At 46.0% G+C, this 8,678-nt stretch overlaps 1 pseudogene; it reads left to right on the forward strand.

The window, feature by feature from the left end:
• Positions 4,199 to 4,622, forward strand: LOC108637290 (annotated as a pseudogene).

Here is an 8,678-nt window from a genome sequence, read left to right on the forward strand (position 1 = left end):
AGACAACCCAAATAGAGGACACTCTGCAAAACAATGGGCCTGTACTCTTTAAAAATGTTGGTGACAAAGACGGAGGCAAGTTTTAGCTCATTAGACGAGTTTTAATTTTGTGAATGTCATGTGCACAGCTCCCTGCAAGCTCCATGGCTCTGGTCTAGCCTGGGGTGAAAGCACGGAAACATGCACAACCATGCCTGGGAACATGTGGACCCAAAGTGCTTACTGCTAGCAAAATTAGTTTTCACACAAATGGGATACAGCATTAGGTGATTTTTTTAAAGGTGTAACAATGCCAAATGCAGACTCACTTGTGAGCCAGATTCCCAGGACTGCCATTCACTTCACTGTTGTTGGAGGGAGGGGCCCCGGTGGGATCCCCCTGTGTTCTGAGTAGAGGTTCTGTCAATAGTGGAGTTGCAGTGAGGACTGGATGCTTGAGGCTCCATGGGCATTTGAAACACAAATCGTGGTTTATTGCTGCTCAGAAGTGCTGTAGATGCCCCCAGACTGTGTGCTCTGGTGTAAGTTTATTTTCTCCAGAAGCCTCTCTCTTTTCTCTGTGATACATATGTATTTCTACCTGGAGATGTGCTAATCAAATTTCTTTCCAGTATGTCCTTTTTTGATATGAAGATCAATTAACTCCCGTTCATTAGTTTTCTTAATGAGCTGGTTGAATTGCTCTGACTCTGCCACTAGTGAACTTTATAAGGAAGCATCATGGCTGGCTGCTGCTGTTGCTGCTGCTAAGTCACTTCAGTCGTGTCCGACTCTGTGCGACCCCATAGATGGCAGCCCACCAAGCTCCCCCGTCCCTGGGATTCTCCAGGCAAGAACACTGGAGTGGGTTGCCATTTCCTTTTCCAATGCATGAAAATGAAAAGTGAAAGTGAAGACCCTCAGTCGTGTCCAACTCTTAGTGACCCATGGACCGCAGCCTACCAGCCTCCTCTATCCATGGAATTTTCCAGGCAAGAGTACAGGAGTGGGGTGCCATTGCCTTCTCATCATGGCTGGTGTGTATAGTAAACATAGAAGTCTGCAGCCTGATTTGGAATTTCTGGCCTTCAGAACTGTGAGAAAATAAATCTCTCTTGTGTTAAGAACTGAGTGAAAATTCCATCTCCTTCACATCCTCACCAATGGTATTAACAGTTTTTTTTTTTTTTAATTCTAGCTACTCTAATGGATGTGTAATGGCATCTCATTTGGTTTTTATTTGCATGTTATTAATGGCTAGTGGGATCTCCTTGCTGGCCAACGGTAAAGCGTCTGCCTGCCTGTGGGAGATCTGGGTTCAATCCCTGGGTTGGGAAGATCCGCTGGAGAAGGAAATGGCAACCCACTCCAGTAATCTTGCCTGAAAAATTCCATGGACTGAGGAGCCTGGTGGGCTACAGTCCATGGGGTTGCAAAGAGTCAGACACGACTGAGCAACTTCACTTTCACTTTCAATGACTAGTGACATTGAACATCTTTGTTGTTGTTCAGTCACTAAGTCATATCCAACTCTTTGCAAACCCCATAAACTGCAACAATTCAGACTATACATTTGCAATCAGTATTTAACACAGATCAATTATGCAAATAGATTCAATTTGTTCTTTTCTTAAGCAGAAGAATATAAATACATAAGGGCCTCCATTAACACTAAAAATGTTGACATAATAAATGTAAAGCTCAACATAGTGACATGAACTTCCCATGTTCATTGTTTTAAAAAAATAAATTGGAATTTGTTTGACATCAATAATTTTTCCTTGAAATTGGGATGTAGTGATGTTTTATGCATGTTATGCAGAGCAAATAATCTATTTTCAATTTCTGTGTTCAGATATTCATATATAATTGCAAATTGTATACAACTGGTGTTGTGTGTAAATGCCAAGTGAAGTTAGCAAATGTCATGGTTACTAGAGCAATCTACTGGTGAATTGTAGTATGACAACGTTTACAGGTTATGAGACACTGAGCTACTGGGGGGCAGGGAAGGGAATAAAAGGACATATTAGACAGTGATTCTCTATTAAGAACAGGGGTGAATCTACCATGAGACAATTAGAAACGCAAGCATTGAAAGTATTTGATGATATTACAGAATTATTGCTAAGTATTTTTAGGTGTGATGTTGGTATTGTGGTTTTGTTAAAACATCCTTATATTTTAAAGATTTGGGGCTAAGCCTGACCCATGATCTGTTTCTTATGTCTCATGAGTCAAGAATTGTTTTTATATTTTAAATGGTTGAAGGATTCCAAAGAAGAATATTTTGTTTTATAGTAAAATGGTATGAAATTCTATTTTCAGTATTCAAGCCACACTCATTCCCTGATAGCTCAGTTGGTAAAGGATCTGTCTGCAATTCAGGAGACCCAGGTTTGATTCCTTGGTCGGGAAGATCCGCTGGAGAAGAGATAGGCTACCCATTCTAGTATTCTTGGACTTCGCTTGTGGCTCAGCTGGTAAAGGATCTGCCTATAATGCTGGAGACCTAGGTTCAGTCCCTGGGTTGGGAAGAATTCCTGGAGAAGGGAAAGACTACCCACTCCAGTATTCTGGCCTAGAGAATTTCATGGACTGTATAGTCCATGGGGTCGCAAAGAGTCGGACACAACTGAATGACTTTCACTTCACACTCATTCACTGACATTTGTCTGTGGCCTCGTTTGTGCTCCATCAGCAGAGCTGAGGGGTTGCAGAGACTGTGGGGCCCACAACACCTGGAAATGTACTTAGTCCTTTGTAGAAACACTTTGCCCACCCTGCCCTAGAGCTCTGTTGTTCTAAGTGTGACCTGTATATCAGCAGAGTCGGCTTGGCCTGGGTGGCTGTTAGGAACATGGAATTGTGTCTCTAACCCAGACCTACAGACTCAAGAATCTCCAGATTCCAGGTGAGTTCTGCTCACAGCACAGTTAGAGAAGAACTGATTTAGAGGCCCTGCTCGGGTCATCCTGTGGTTGCACCCTCCCCCAGGTGCAGGCTGCCAGAGAGGACAAGGGGGTGTGTCCACCTGGAGCCCCCCACCCCCAGACCCTGCTCTGAGCACCTGGACCCTAGAATCCCTGCTCTCAGAGCCCATGCCAGCCCCCTTCTGGGGCCCATTTCCCAGCCCGACAGGTGGTCAAGATACAGCTGTTTGTGGAGTGGAAGAGGGTAGTCTGAGCTTGAAGTTGAAGGCTGTGATGCTTTTGCTTGAGCAGCAGATTGCTCAGGGCACAGAAAGGGTCACAGCCAGAGGTGAGAAGAGCAGGGGGAGGGCTGGGGGCTGAGGGCTGGGGGCTGGGGGCTGGGGGCTGGGGCAGCCCGTCGCTCTGCTCTCCTGCCTTCTGGCTCCAAACTCCAGGGTCCAGGAATCCCAGCCTGCCAGGTGGTTACAAAGGTGTACTTGATAGTGTGTTAGCTTGATTTATAACTTTAAAATATTTAAACATATAGGATGGGCTTCATTATACTCTTGACCCAGGGCCCACAGATGCGAGTGGCAGATCTGTTAGAATCTTCTCAGAATATGCTCAGAGGACCCCCTGCATCAGAATCCACTGGGGCTGGAGCCCAGGACTCTGCATTCTGACCCTCCCCTGGTGACTCTGACCCACAGCAGAGCTACAGGAGCACTTGTAATTGGGGGAGGGGGGCGTGGAGAGGAGCTGCCCCGAGGGGCAGGAAGCGTCACGGAGAAGAGAGGGAGGTTCCAGGTCAGAGGAAAGTGCTGACCATGAGCTCACATCTTCCTGCTTCTCTCCTGATTCTCCTCACAACCTGGCCTGACCCCACCCTGGGAGTTGGCTGCAGGGAGAAGCTGCCAGAATGGGGCAAGGGTGTCCTCCTGCCGACCGTGGGGCTCTAGGGCTGCTCTGCAGAAGGAAGAACCCGAGTCAGGGGCAGTAGGAGCAAAGGGACTGCTGGCACCTGAACGGACCACACAGACCCACCAGGGGGTCATGCTGAAGCCACTGAGCAGGTCTTTGGGCAGGGAGACCTCCTGGTCCCACAGGACACAGGAGGAGTGGGGACAGACTGTGGTCCCACAAGCCTGGGCTCAGAGTCATCTGTTAGGAGTTGTATGATGTTGATCAAGGTCCTTAAGCTCTGTAGGCTTGTTTCCTTGTCTGTAAGATAGGGGTCCTAATACCCTCTGAGCTTGCATTAAAGTTAAACGTGATAGTCTTTCACTTAGGCCCATGGCACCGGTAGGATGGGCAAGTGTCACGATCTTCATACTGCCAGGAAGCTCTGTAGCCATTGACGAGACCAGACACTTCTGGTCATGATAAACAGTACAAGAAAGCCCATTTGGGCACAGCCCTGAGGGCCAACCCCTTTGGAGGTTCTTCTCATGAGAAGGGAATTGCACTTGAAAAAGTAGAGTTTGAAGCCAAACAACCAAATTCTGCCATCAGGGTTCAGCTCATCAAGAATGACAAAAAATCACATCCTTTGTACCCAATGATAGTTGTTTAAATTTCATTGAGGAAAACGATGAAGTTCTGGTCACTGGATGTAGTCACCAAGGTCGTGCTGATGGTGACATTCCTGGAGTTCACTTTAAGGTTGTCAAAGTAGCCAGTATCTCTCTTTTGGCCTTATACAAAGACAAAAAGGAAAGACCAAGATCATGAATTTTGATGATGAAAGCATGATAGTAATAAATTTTTATATACTAAAAAATTAAACGTGATAGTTAAATAAAAACACATCCTACCATGCAGAGCAGAATAAGGGGCGGTTGCTGTTTATGGGGACGCTCATTACATTACACCTCTGCACTTCTTGATGCTCGATATCATAGGCCCTTGTCACTGTCTGTGCTCAGTCATGTTTGACTCTTTGCGACTCTGTGACTATAGCCTGCTAGGCTCCTCTGTCCAAGGGATTCTCCAGGCAATATTGGAATGGGTTGCCATTTCTTCCTCCAGGGGGTCTTCCTGACCCAGGGATTGGACTTGCATCTCCTGTTTCTCCTGCATTGGCAGGCAGATTTATTTTTTTTTTAAACCACTGAGCCACCTGGGAAGCACCTGGCTGATAAGACCAATTTCCTCAAACCCCTAGGGGGTGCTAGTGGTAAGGAACCCACCTGCCAGTTCAGGAGACCCAAGAGACACAACTTCGATCCCTGGATTGGAAGGTCCCCCTGGAGGAGGAAATGGCAACCCACTCCAGCATTACTGCCTGGAGAATCCCACTCCTCTGTCCATGGGGCCCCAAAGAGTCATCACGACTGAGCACACACGCACACCCCTCAGACACCAGGCACAGGAAGGCTCCAGTCACAGCCGTGTGACACACCCGTGCTTGGCCAGCAGCCTGGGGCTTCCTGAGCTTCCCTTTGCTGGAGCAACTTCTGAAGTTACCGCCGAGCTGCTTATCATGTATAGTTCCTAGGATTTCTCTCCCAGCAAACCACACCTTGGGAATACTGCTATAGGTTTGTGATGAACTAAGGCTCAAATCAAATCCCTTATGATTATACAGTGTAAGTGACAAATAGACTCAAGGGATTAGATCTGATAGAGTATGTGAAGAACTATGGGCAGAGGATCGTGACATTGTACAGGAGGCAGTGATCAAGACCATCCCCAAAAAAAGACATGCAAAAAGGCAAATAGTTGTCTGAGGAGGCCCTACAAATAGCTGAGAAAAGAAGGGAAACTAAAGGCAAAAGAGGAAAGGAAAGATATGCCCACTTGAATGCAGAGTTCCAAAGAATAGCAAGGAGAGATGAGAAAGTCTTCCTCTGTGATCAATGCAAAGAAATAGAGGAAAACAATAGAATGGGAAAGACTAGAGATCTCTTCAAGAAAATGAGAGATAACAAGGAAACATTTCATGCAAAGATGGGCTCAATAAAGGACAGAAATTTTATGGACCTAACAGAAGCAGAAGATATTAAGAGGTGGCAAGAATACACAGAAGAACTATGTAAAAAAAGATCTTCATGACCCAGATAACCACGATGGTGTGCTCACTCACCTAGACCCAGACATCCTGGAATGTGAAGTCAAGTGGGCCTTAGGAAGTATCACTAGGAACAAAGTTAGTGGAGGTGATGGAAATCCAGTTGAGCTATTTCAAATCCTGAAAGATGATACTGTGAAAGTGCTCCATTCCATATGCCAGCAAACATGGAAAAATCAGTAGCAGCCACTAGACTGGAAAAGGTCTGTTTGCATTCCAATCTCAAAGAAAAGCAATGTCAAAGAATGTTCAAACTACCGCATAACTGCACTCATCTCACACACAAGTAATGCTCAAAATTCTCCAAGTGAGGCTTCAAGACTACAAAAACGGTGAAGTCCCAGATGTTTAAGCTGGATTTAGAAAAGGCAAAGGAACCAGATATCAAATTGCCAACATCTATTGGATGATCAAAAAAGCAAGAGAGTTTCAGAAAAACATCTACTTCTGTCTTATTGACTATCTACTTCTGTCTTATTGACTACACCAAAGCCTTTGACTGTGTGGATCACAAAAAACTGTGGAAAATTCTGAAAGAGATGGGAATACCAGGCCATCTGATGTGCCTCCTGAGAAATCTGTATGCAGGTCAAGAAGAAACAGTTAGAACCGGACTTGGAACAACAGACTGGTTCCAAATCGGGAAAGGGGTACGTCAAGGCTGTATATTGTCACCCTGCTTATTTAACTTATGCAGAGTACATCATGAGAAATGCTGGGCTGGATGAAGCACAAGCGGGAATTGAGATTGCCGGGAGAAGTATCAGTAACCTTAGATACACAGATGACACCACACTTATGGCAGAAATCAAAGAGAAACTAAAAAGCCTCTTAATGAAAGTGAAAGAAGAGAGTGAAAAAGCTGGCTTAGAACTCAACATTCAAAAATCGAAGATCATGGCATCCGGCCCCATCACTTCATGGCATATAGGTGGGGAAACAATGGAAACAGTGAGAGACTTTACATCTTGGGGCTCCAAAATCACTGCATACGGTGACTGCAGCCATGAATTAAAAGGCACTTGCTCCTTAGAAGAAAAGCTGTGTCCAACCTAGATAGAATATTAAAAAGCACATTACTTTGCTGACAAAGGTCTGTCTAGTTAAAGCTATGGTTTTTCTAGTAGTCATGTAGGGATGTGAGAGTTGGACTATAAAGAAAGCTGAGCACCAAAGAATTGATGCTTTTGAACTGTGGTTTTGGAGAAGACTCTTGAGAGTCCTTTGGACTGCAAAGAGATCAAACCAGTCCATCCTAAAGGAAATCAGTCCTGAATATTCATTGGAAGGACAGATGCTGAAGCTGAAACTCCAATACTTTGGCCACCTGATGTGAAGAACTGACCTATTGGAAAAGACCCTGATGCTGGGAAAGATTGAAGGCGAGAGAAGGGGACAACAGAGGATGAGATGGTTGGATGGCATTATCCAGTCAATAGACATGAGTTTGAGTAAGCTCTGGAAATTGGTGGAGGACAGCGAGGCCTGGTGTGCGGCAGTCCGTTGGGTGGCAAAGAGTCTGACACAACTGAAGTAAGGCTGGGCTTGTATGAAATTTCCAGGGACAGCTGTGCCATTCTGAAAACCACCACGAGGGGGCAGCAGACTCCAGGCGTCCAGGTAAGCATCGTGGAAAGGCCACGGAATGAGAGGCCAGGAAGGCAGCAGGATAAGCAAGAAGGGTCGCAGGCCCCGACCTCATCCACCACATCTACACTTTCACCCAGAAACGCACACTTCTGCTCCTGCAGAATCACTGTTTCCTCATCCAGGTATAATCCTTTATATTTTAAATATGCCAAAGGTCAGTGTTTTGCAAACTTGGCTATAAATTCAGAACACCAGGAGACCTCTGTCAAATACCAGTGCTGAATCCTCATCTCACTTAAATCAGAATCTCAGAGGAGGGGAGGCAGGAGGAGTCAACACTTTTAAAAACCCCTCAGGTGATTCCACCCTGCAGCCAACTGAGAACCTATGTTGGAAGCAAAAGATCTCATTTGTTCCCAAATGGCAGCTGCTTTCATTGTTAGCAAGTGTGAAAAAGTGTAAGTCACTCAGTCATGTCTGAGTCTTTGCAGATCCATGGACTGCTGCCCATCAGAATACCATGGAATTCTTCAGGCAAGAATACTGGAGAACTCCTTCTCCAGGGAATCTTCCTGACCCAGGATCAACTCAAGTTTCCTGCATTGGCAGATGGGATATTTACCGCAGAGCCACATGGGAAGTCCCTCTCCAAGGTGTGGCTCGTGCCAATAGAATGTGCTTTAGAGTACATGCTGTCCCTCAAAAGTCCTCCATGGGGCTGCTATATGTGATTCCTGTCAGCGGGGCTGGTGGAAGAGGCAGGGTTCTCAAAGAACAGGCTCAGCTGTGCTGCCTGTGGCTCCAGACCACAGTGCCGGGAGCAGCGTCTCTGCACATGGCCCCTGACTGCCATCTAGAATCACAGTCCTGACTGCATCGATTTTACACACAGCCATCCCAGCTGAGGTGTTGGCAGAGCTATTTCACTCCAGGGAGTCTTGTCTCAAGGGCCAGGTGAGAGGCCTCTGCAGAGGCACCCTGTGAGCAAGTGAAACTCAACTCAGCACAAAGGGAGAGATAAAAGGTAACACTCTATTTTATTACCCAGATTCTACTTTTACTCCCAGGGAATTGTTGATGGGCTTTGTTGGTGACTGTTTATCACAGCCCAGCCTCAAGGCAATATT

The sequence above is a fragment of the Capra hircus genome, chromosome 12, assembly GCF_001704415.2.
Source record: "Capra hircus breed San Clemente chromosome 12, ASM170441v1, whole genome shotgun sequence".
Lineage (NCBI taxonomy): Eukaryota > Metazoa > Chordata > Mammalia > Artiodactyla > Bovidae > Capra > Capra hircus.